Source organism: Bison bison, unplaced genomic scaffold, assembly GCF_000754665.1.
Source record: "Bison bison bison isolate TAMUID 2011002044 unplaced genomic scaffold, Bison_UMD1.0 scf7180017864537, whole genome shotgun sequence".
Lineage (NCBI taxonomy): Eukaryota > Metazoa > Chordata > Mammalia > Artiodactyla > Bovidae > Bison > Bison bison.
Window position 1 is genome coordinate 1,028,340 of NW_011495085.1, and position 10,027 is coordinate 1,038,366.

Here is a 10,027-nt window from a genome sequence, read left to right on the forward strand (position 1 = left end):
GGCAGAAAGCAAAGAGGAACTGAGGAGCCTCTTGATAAAAGTAAAAGAGGAGAGTGAAAAAGCTGGCTTAAAACTCAACATTCAGAAAACTAAGATCATGGCATCCAGTTACATCACTTCATAGCAAATAGATGGGGAAACAATGCAAACAGTGACAGACTTTATTTTTCTGGCCTCCAAAATCGCTGCAGATGGTGACTGCAGCCATGAAGTTAAAAGACACTTGCTCCTTAAAAGAAAAGTTATGACCAACCTAGACAGCACATTCAAAAGCAGAGACATTACTTTGTCGACAAAGGTCCATTTAGTCAAAGCTATGGTTTTTCCAATAGTCATGTATAGATGTGAGAGTTGGACCTTAAAGAAAGCTGAGCACCAAAGCACTGATGCTTTTAAACTGCAGTGTTGGAGAAGACTCTTGAGAGTCCCTTGGACTGCAAGGAGATCAAACCAGCCAATCCTAAAGGAAATCAACCCTGAATATTCAATGGAAGAACTAATGCTGAAGCTGAAGCTCCAATAGTTTGGTCACCTGATACAAACAACTGAATCACTGGAAAAGACCCTGATGCTGGGAAAGACTGAAGGCGGGAGGAGGAGACAACAGAGGAAGAGATGATTGGATGACATCACCGACTTGATTGACATGAGTTTGAACAGGCTCTGGGAGTTGGCGATGGACAGGGAAGCTTGGCATGCTGCAGTCCACGGCATCCCTAAGAGTCCGACATAACTGAGCAACTGAACAGAACTCCCTCTCTCATCTTGTACCTGTGTATGCATGTGCTTGGAGTTAACAGTGGAGTTTGTTAAATGCATTTTTGTTGTTGTTGTTGTTGGCTAGGATTCTTAAAAGCTGGTGGTAAATAAACCACTAACCAATGCAGGAGACTTAAGAGACACGGGTTCGATCCTGGGGTTGGGAAGATTTTCTTGGAGAAGGACATAGCAACCCACTTCAGTATTCTTGCCTGGAGAGTCCCATGGACAGAGGAGGCTGGCAGGCTACAGTCCATAGTGTCACAAAGAGTTGGACATGACTGAAGCAACTTAGCACACAGCACACTTGAAGGATGTATCAGATAGAGAACAAGTAAGAGTGATAAATAAAATTTAGAAATCAGGATACAAATTATGTGACTATATGTTTTCTGATATAGCATATTACAGATAATACTAAGTAAACTTAGCAAAATTTAGACATTTGTAGACTAAAAGTTACATCTACAAAAGCAAACAAATCCTTCCTATAATAAAATATGTTTTTTGAAGACCAGATTATGGGCATAGGATAGTAGTGTATTACTAATAAATTAAAAGGGAAAATATATTAGTAAGTTGAATAAAGAATTACTAAATTTACATTGGAACCAACCATGCAGAAGACTGACACATAGTAGATGAGTGTCATCTAACTTATTATAAAGGTGACAGATAAAATGAATCAATCTGTCAATTATTACAAGGATTATTCTTCTGTTCCCATGTGTACACACATAGTAATATTACTTAGTATCATCCTTTAAAAATATAAATCCTTACAAAAAATTCTGCCAGGTTAATCTAGTTTTCTAACAGAAAATTGCCTAGTAGTTAAAGAATACATTTTGTATCGCTTCCCAAAATCTTTCAAACTAAAGTCTAAGTCCTATCTTCCTCAATTTTGATTAAAACTGAGAGAGCTTAAAATTGCCCTTCATTTTGTTCTTCACTGAGATAAAACTGGAAAAAAAAATTAGCAGGTAAATTAAATTTCATAAAAGCCACAAACAGTTGCTGATGTATCACCTTATATTAGGAGCAGTGAATGATGCATAGACTTTTCTAAATTCAAAGCTAACAAATTAAATTGTGAAGTTTTACTTAATATTGTCCAACTGTTACACATTTACCTGGAGAAGCGGAAGTCTCATCTTTCACTTGGAAATGTACAGTTTGCAAAAATGCAGATAAAACATCTGAAAGAAAAGAAAAAAATAGTATATCCAATCATCCATTTATTCTAGTTACTCATAGAAATAGTAGTATATCTAGAAGTTCAGATATTTTAAAAAGTAGAGGTAATTATAAGAACATTCTACACATTTTATGCTAGCTATATCATTTATTTTTAGACACCTAAACTTGCAAATGTCCAGGTGGAATTCTCAGTTTATTCAAATACTTAGACAGTCAAATTTTATTAGCCCTGAGAAACAGATAGCAAGTTAACCTACAAAGTCAGAAAAATTTCCCCATTTGCTAGTGAAAACTGCCTTACTATGTAAAAGACACCTATAATCCTTTATATCTTTATTTTAAAAAATATTCTGAATTTTTCATTTGTTTTACTATTCATTAAATAAATTCCTTTGGTTTCCATGATATCATCCTCTTACTTGTTGTCTACTATTTTGAACTGTGGTGTTGGAGAAGACTCCTGAGAGTCCCTTGGACTGCAAGGAGATCCAACCAGTTCATTCTAAAGGAGATCAGCCCTGGGATTTCTTTGGAAGGAATGATGCTGAAGCTGAAACTCCAATACTTTGACCACCTCATGCGAAGAGTTGACTCATTGGAAAAGCCTCTGATGCTGGGAGGGACTGGGGGCAGGAGGAAAAGGGGACAACAGAGGATGAGATGGCTGGATGGCATCACCAACTCGTTGCAGGTGAGTTTGAGTGAACTCCGGGAGTTGGTGACAGACAGGGAGGCCTGGAGTGCTGTGATTCATGGGGTCGCAAAGAGTCGGACACGACTGAGTGACTGAACCGAACTGAACTGAATTTTCACTGTTTATCCTCATACATGTGCATTTCCTTTTTTTCTCTGCTTCTGTAATTTATTTTTTTCAGCATTTTTGTCTTGGCTACACTGATTTTTCTCACTCTATGTCAGTCAGTCAGTTGTTTGCAATAAAAATGGTACATTTGGAGATTTTGTTGGGGCATTATTGGTTGTCCCAAAACTAGAAGTATGTTTGATTGGCAGGAACCAGTCTGTCCTGCTGTCAATGGGGTAGTCCTTGAAACAGAAGATGGCTCAGAGCCTGAACAACTTTAAAAAGTTTCACCAGACACTCAAGGGAGTAAACATGCTTTTATATTCTGGGGTGAGCATCTACCTCCACTTTATGCATAAAGTCCAGCTGATGCTTAACTTAGGATACAACTGTAATTTCTTTTGTTTGGAACAATTACCTGAAATACCTGAAGTCTCCTTCCTTTTCTTCATTTGCTCCCTGCAAAGCAAGTCTGACACTAAATACACAGAGTTGGGTCAAACTTCACTAACTAAGAGTATGTGTGTGTATGTGCTCCAGTCATTCAGTCATGTCCATCTCTTTTGTGACCCCAGGACTGTGGTCCCCCAGGCTCCTCTGTCCATGGGATTCTCCAGGCAAGAATATTGAAGTGGGTTGCCATTTTCTTTTCCAGGGGATCTTCCTGATCCAGGGATCCAACCCAGGTCTCCCAGGTTTGGAACTGCAGGCATATTCTTTACTGTCTGAGCCACCAGAGAAGCCCCCACTACCCTTGAGTTTAAATAATTCTCTAGAAAAACTCACACAACTTAGGAATGTGCAGTACTTCCAACTACAGTTTTTATTGTAACAGAAAAGTATACAAGTCAGAGCCAGCTAAAGGGGAGATGCATAAGATGAGGTCTGGGTGGGTCCCAAATGCTAATACATCAGCATCTTGTCACACTGATGTGTGATAGTACACACTCAGAGTGGGTTAACTGGAAGCTCACCCAAGCCTCCCAGTCTAGACTTTTTATTGGGATTTCATCACACAGGCACACAGGACTGAATCATTGGCCAGGTAGTTAACTCAGCGTCCTGCCCTCTCCCTCCCTGATGTCAATCAGACATCACATAGCTCAAATCCTTCTAATTACAAGGCTGGGTCGTTCTAATATGGTCACCCACATCCTGAGTCATCTCATTAACATAAATTATGCCCCCCATCTAATTAGCATAACCTCAGGACTGGCCTGAGTGTACATTGGGGCAAAACTAAGGCACTCTTGTCATTCCTGAAATTCCAAGAATTTGGAGGCTCTGTTCCAGAACCAGGGGCAAAGACTAGACAATTCTTTATTACACAACACTCCTTATTATCTTTCCTTATGTCAGACTTTCATCATCTTTCCAAAGTGTTGTTTTCATTTAAGTAATGCTCCTACCTCCAACTTGGTTCTGATTCATATCTGTGGTCTGCAATCCTGCCAGAGAAATCTAGCTAAAAAGGAATCTGAATGATGTCATTCCTCTCTTTAAAGTCCTTTAACAGTGCCCTGAATTTAACAAAGAAATCTAGGCTCCTTTGTATAGCACACAGCACTCTCTGAGAGCTTCACTGCCAAGTTCTCTAGTCTTACACTGCTGCTGTTGCTAAGTCACTTCAGTTGTATCCGACTCTGTGCAACCCCATAGATGGCAGCTCACCAGGCTCCCCCATCCCTGGGATTCTCCAGGCAAGAGCACTGGAGTGGGTTGCCATTTCCTTCTCCAACTCATGAAAGTGAAAAGTGAAAGTGAAGTCACTCAGTCGCATCTGACCCTCAGCGACCCCATGGACTGCAGCCTTCTAGGCTCCTCTGTTCATGGGATTTTCCAGGCAAGAGGACTGGAGTGGGGTGCCACTGCCTTCTCCCTCTAGTCTTATACACATCTCAAACTACTTTATCCTCTTAAAAGAATTCATCTAATTGTATATCCCTACTAAAGTAACTGACATTCCTCTCTTGGGTGCCGTTGCTCATTCTATGTTCATTTTTAGAAGACCTTTCCCTTCCTCCACTCCTAACTGTCTGCATAACTCCTTATTAAGTAAGACTCAGATTAGGTGAAATTAAATCTTTCTTATTCTATCCACTTTGGGTGAATTTCCATTATTTTCTCTTCGCTTGAGGCTCTGTACATTTTTTTTTGGCAAATTATTTTCTTGTAAAAATTATTCATGCAAATGTCCACACTGAAAAATGCCCTTGTGGGTTTGTAAGAGGAAACCACATATTCAAGTGAGCATTATGGCTTCCAGCCTACCATCAAAGGTGGTCATGTCATATGTTTAAGTTCTGATCTAAGAGATACAAAAAATGTTATGTAAGACTTCTAAGAAGTGTCCTCAGTATGATGATCCCATCCTCTACCTTCTTTTCTCTGGTGAAAGTGAGAATATGCAGACTGGAACCAAAGGTACCATAAAGTGGAAGTCACATGTAATGGAAGGTGGCATGACCAACAAAAGGAATTATGTAATGGATAATTACTGTATTTATCATCTTTGGACTAACTACTTGATATATATATTTTTTTCTCTCATAAGAGAGAAATAAATGTTTATCTTGTTGAACAGCTATTATTTGGTCACTCCAGCCAAATTTAATACTGATTGCTATTCTTCTCACAAAGCATAAGCTCTTATTATCGTCTTATTTTCCAGGAACAAGAAGGATAGCTAGTATGTACTCAATAACTGTTCACTGAAATGAAACAAAATATAGATGTAAAAGCAACTGATTTATATTCATAAGGAGAGACAATGAAGTACTTGTCCAATTCTTTATAATAGACTAAGTCCACTGAAATAGGTGTTTGGATAATGACAATTTTAGGTTTCAAGTATGTAAAATAAATACATAAAATTGGCCAAATGAATAATGATCTGTTAGATAAAAATTACACATTTGGAAAGCTGACCAAGATACTCAAAGGGCAAAATATATTATAAAATTAATAACATATTTGTGTATTTCAATAGAAGTGGCTAATTTAGTATTGGAAAGTTTAAGGTAAAAACACTATTAATCAATATTCCAATTAGAGAAAAAATACTTCAGTTTATTTATTTTCTTTGCATTCAGTGTGGTATATCTTTGCCAATGTCAAATCCAATGTTTACTTCTTTTGGCTTCTCCTCTATCATTCCGTCTTTGTTTTCCTCTACTTCACAAACTCTCTACTCAGGCTTGATTGCTGGTTCTTCTGTTTCTGCTCAGACCCCAAGTACTGGAGTACCCTGCTGCTGCTGCTAAGTCACTTCAGTCGTGTCCGACTCTGTGTGACCCCATAGACGGCAGCCCACCAGGCTCCCCCATCCCTGGGATTCTCCAGACAAGAACACTGGAGTGGGTTGCCATTTCCTTCTCCAATGCATGAAAGTGAAAAGTGAAAGTGAAGTCGCTCAGTCGTGTCCAACTCTTAGCGACCCCATGGACTGCAGCCTACCAGGCTCCTCTGTCCATGGGATTTTCCAGGCAGGAGTACTGGAGTGGGGTGCCATTGCCTTCTCCTAAGTCCTTCCTATTATACCTACACTCCCAGGAATCTCACATGGGCCCACAGCATTAGCTATCATTCATCTGTAAGTCTGTATCTACTAAATCGGTGTTTCTACCCTGGACCTAATCTGAAATTCTAGATTTGTCTATCCAAATTGCTACTTTAAAACCCAGTAGTCATCTAAGACTTACCATGTTCAAAAGGGAATTACTGAAATTCTACAGAAACTGACTTCCCCAAACAAATCTGCTTTTATTTTTTTTTTCCTAGATTCAGTTTTCTTTTTAATTTTATTTTTAAACTTTACATAATTGTATTAGTTTTGCCAAATATCATGTTACTTTTCAGTAGACATTCATTCAGGAACTCATGTCAAAAACTAGATCATGTTTCTGATATGCTTTAGTCATCATATCCATTTATACTTCATGCAAGATTTAACTTTAAAAAATATCTACATTTCTTGAATATATCCAGTTCTTTCCATCTAATCTATAATTATTCTAAATCAAACCAACATCTCACTCACCTGAACCACTAAAATAGGATCTTACACAAAGTCATCTTTTATTTTGTTCTAGGACTCCTGGTCTACCTTACAAACCATTCTCCATATGTCAGCCAACATTATGGTTTTTAAATGTACAAAAGAACATGCCATTTCTCTACTTAAAATCAGACATTTATTAAATGTTGAAAAAGAATAAATCTGATTGGGAAAATTCTAAGTGAATATAACAAGTGTAGCAGGTTTGAACTGGGTCAGATTTGAGCAAAATGCTAACTTGGTATCAGACAACGCTCACTTTATGAAGTACAACCACAGAGAAAGTATTTCATCTCATTGAAATGTTGATTCTTATTGGGTATACATGATCATAGAAGTGAAAGTGTTAATCTCTCGGTCGTGTCCAATCCTTCGCAACCTCACGACTATAGCTGGTCAGGATGGGTAGCCATTCCTTTCTCCAGCAGATCTTCCTGACTCAGGAATTAAAACTGAGTCTTCTGCACTACAGGCAGATTCTTTAAGATGATACTGAATAAATGCACCAACATCACTTTCCAGAGCAAGAAACTATTCACAGATCTCATAAAGTGTGAAAGATTAAGTTGGCTATAAAAATCAAATATAATGTCTATTTCTTAATAACATGGAACACATTATTACAAATAGACTGATTATTCTAGTCTTAATAAAAGGAAGATGAAAATTATAAAACAGCTGAATTAAAAAACATTAAAAATTCCTTATATATCACTGATATATATTTACAAAATATTACTTCAACACCAGCAATAAAGTCATATACCTTATTCATATCAATGAATGAAGTTGGTGAATTGTGGAACATTATCACACACAAAAACAATCCATCAAATATAGACTGTAAAAGGACAATAATCTTTTGCTAACATTGAATCATATGCTAACAATGAATAAAATTGATGACTTGGTTTCTCATTTATTGCTTACTTATTAGCTTGACCTGCTGCTGCTGCTAAGTCGCTTCAGTTGTGTCCGACTCTGTGCGGCCCCATAGGTGGCAGCCCACCAGGCTCTCCCGTCCCTGGGATTCTCCAGGCAGGAACACTGGAGTGGGTTGCCATTTCCTTCTCCAATGCAAGAAAATGAAAAGTCAAAGTGAAGTCACTTATTTGTATCCGACTCTTCACAACCCCCTGGACTGCAGTCAACCAGGTTCCTCTGTCCATGGGATTTTCCAGGCAAGAGTGCTGGAGTGGGGTGCCATCACATTCTCCAATTAGCTTGACCTATTTCTCATTCAAATCTAGTAATAAAAATTATTTTTCATGGATTTTTTCCTAATGAAAAGCTGTAATAAACAAAAAGAATTTCTTAAATATAGAACAATGGGAATTCTACTTTCATTTTGCTTCATATTAAGAGACTGACTTCTCTAGATGCAATATTCTTCTACCCTAATTATCAGGTGATCCCTGGAAAATCAGAGAATCTTCATAAAAGTTATCTAGCCTTCAATTTCTAGGTCAAATTGTTACTGAAAATTCACTTTGCTCCCCACTATGTTAGTTTCCATTTGCTGTGCCTAGTTGCTCAGTTGTGTCCAACTCTGCAATCCCATGGACTGTAGCCCACCAGGCTCCTCTGTCCATGGGGATTCTCCAAGCAAGAATACTGGAGTGGGTTGCCATGCTCTCCTCCAGGGGATCTTGCTACTGAAACATTTTACCACAAACTTAATGGCTTAAAACAAAATTTTCATCTTGCCATTCTAGAGCTCAAAAGATTAAGTCTTATTGAGCTAAAAAGAGGGTGTCAGCAGAGTGGCTTTCCTTCTGGAAACAACAGGAAACACTTTGTTTCCTTGTCTCTTCCTGCTCCAATGACACCTGCTTCCCTTGGCTTCTGTCCTCTTCCTTCCATCATCACAGCCAGAGCCATCTGGCCAAGTGCTTCTCAGGGGGCCACCTCTCTGTTCTCTCTTCTGTCTCCCACTTTCACTGTTAAGATCCTTTGTGATTACACTGAGCCTGCCTTAATCTCTTTGGGCTACAACAGCAAACTACCAGAGACTGGGTGGCTTATAAACAACAGTAGTCTACTTCTCACAGTTCTGGACACTGTGAAGTCCAAGATCAAGCCTGTGGCAGTTTGCAATTTTTTCACTGTAGCTTCACTTGGAAGAAGGGGCAAGGAGTTCTCTAGGACTCTGTGATTAAGGCACCAATTCCAATTCTGAGAGCTCTGACCTCATTCCCTAATTAACTCCCAAAGGCCACCTCCACTTCAACACAATCACAACGAACATTAGGATTCAACATATGAATCTGGGAGTGAGAGGCACAATCATTCAGCCCATAGCAGGGCCCAATAGGATAATCCAGAATAAACATCCTCATTCAAGTTCAGCTGAGTAGCAACCTCAATTCCATCTGCTGCCATAATTACCCTTGGCACATAACCTAATGCATTCACAACCTTCTAGTATTGGGACTTGGACATCTTTGAGGTGTATGACTTCCACTGAGTGGTCAAGAGATGTAGAGAGATATATTTTAGAACTTAATTAACCTTAAAAAGTATAAGTGGCATGTTGAAAATTAATTTTCCCTCTCCCAGATAAAGCACATTTTTATTCATCTATCACTCACTCATCAAAACATTTATTCAGTTCAGTTCAGTCGCCCAGTCATGTCCGACTCTTTGCGACACCATGAATTGCAGCACGCCAGGCCTCCCTGTCCATCACCAACTCCCGGAGTTTACTCAGACTCACGTCTATCAAGTCGGTGATGCCATCCAGCCATCTCATCCTCTGTCGTCCCCTTCTCCTCTTGCCCCAAATCCCTCCCAGCATCAGAGTTTTTTCCAATGAGTCAACACTTCACATGAAGTGGCCAAAGTACTGGAGTTTCAGCTTCAGCATCATTCCTTCCAAAGAAATCCCAGGGCTGATCTCCTTCAGAATGGACTGGTTGGATCTCCTTGCAGTCCAAGGGACTCTCAAGAGTCTTCTCCAGCACCACAGTTTAAAAGCATCAATTCTTCGGCACTCAGCCTTCTTCACAGTCCAACTCTCACATCCATACATGACCACAGGAAAAACCATAGCCTTGACCAGACGGACCTTTGTTGGCAAAATAATGTCTCTGCTTTTGAATATGCTATCTAGGTTGGTCATAACTTTCCTTCCAAGGAGTAAGTGTCTTTTAATTTCATGGCTGCAGTCACCATCTGCAGTGATTTTGGAGCCCAGAAAAATAAAGTCT

General features: G+C 39.1%; 1 long non-coding RNA gene across 1 annotated transcript in view; it reads right to left on the reverse strand.

Moving 5' to 3' along the window:
* The window catches only part of LOC104982655, a 170,800-nt gene that overhangs the window by 92,676 nt on the left and 68,097 nt on the right, over positions 1-10,027 (reverse strand). The window contains exon 2 of the long non-coding RNA XR_824537.1: positions 1,893-1,958. This is a non-coding gene — a long non-coding RNA (uncharacterized LOC104982655). The remainder of the gene's footprint in view (positions 1-1,892; positions 1,959-10,027) is intronic.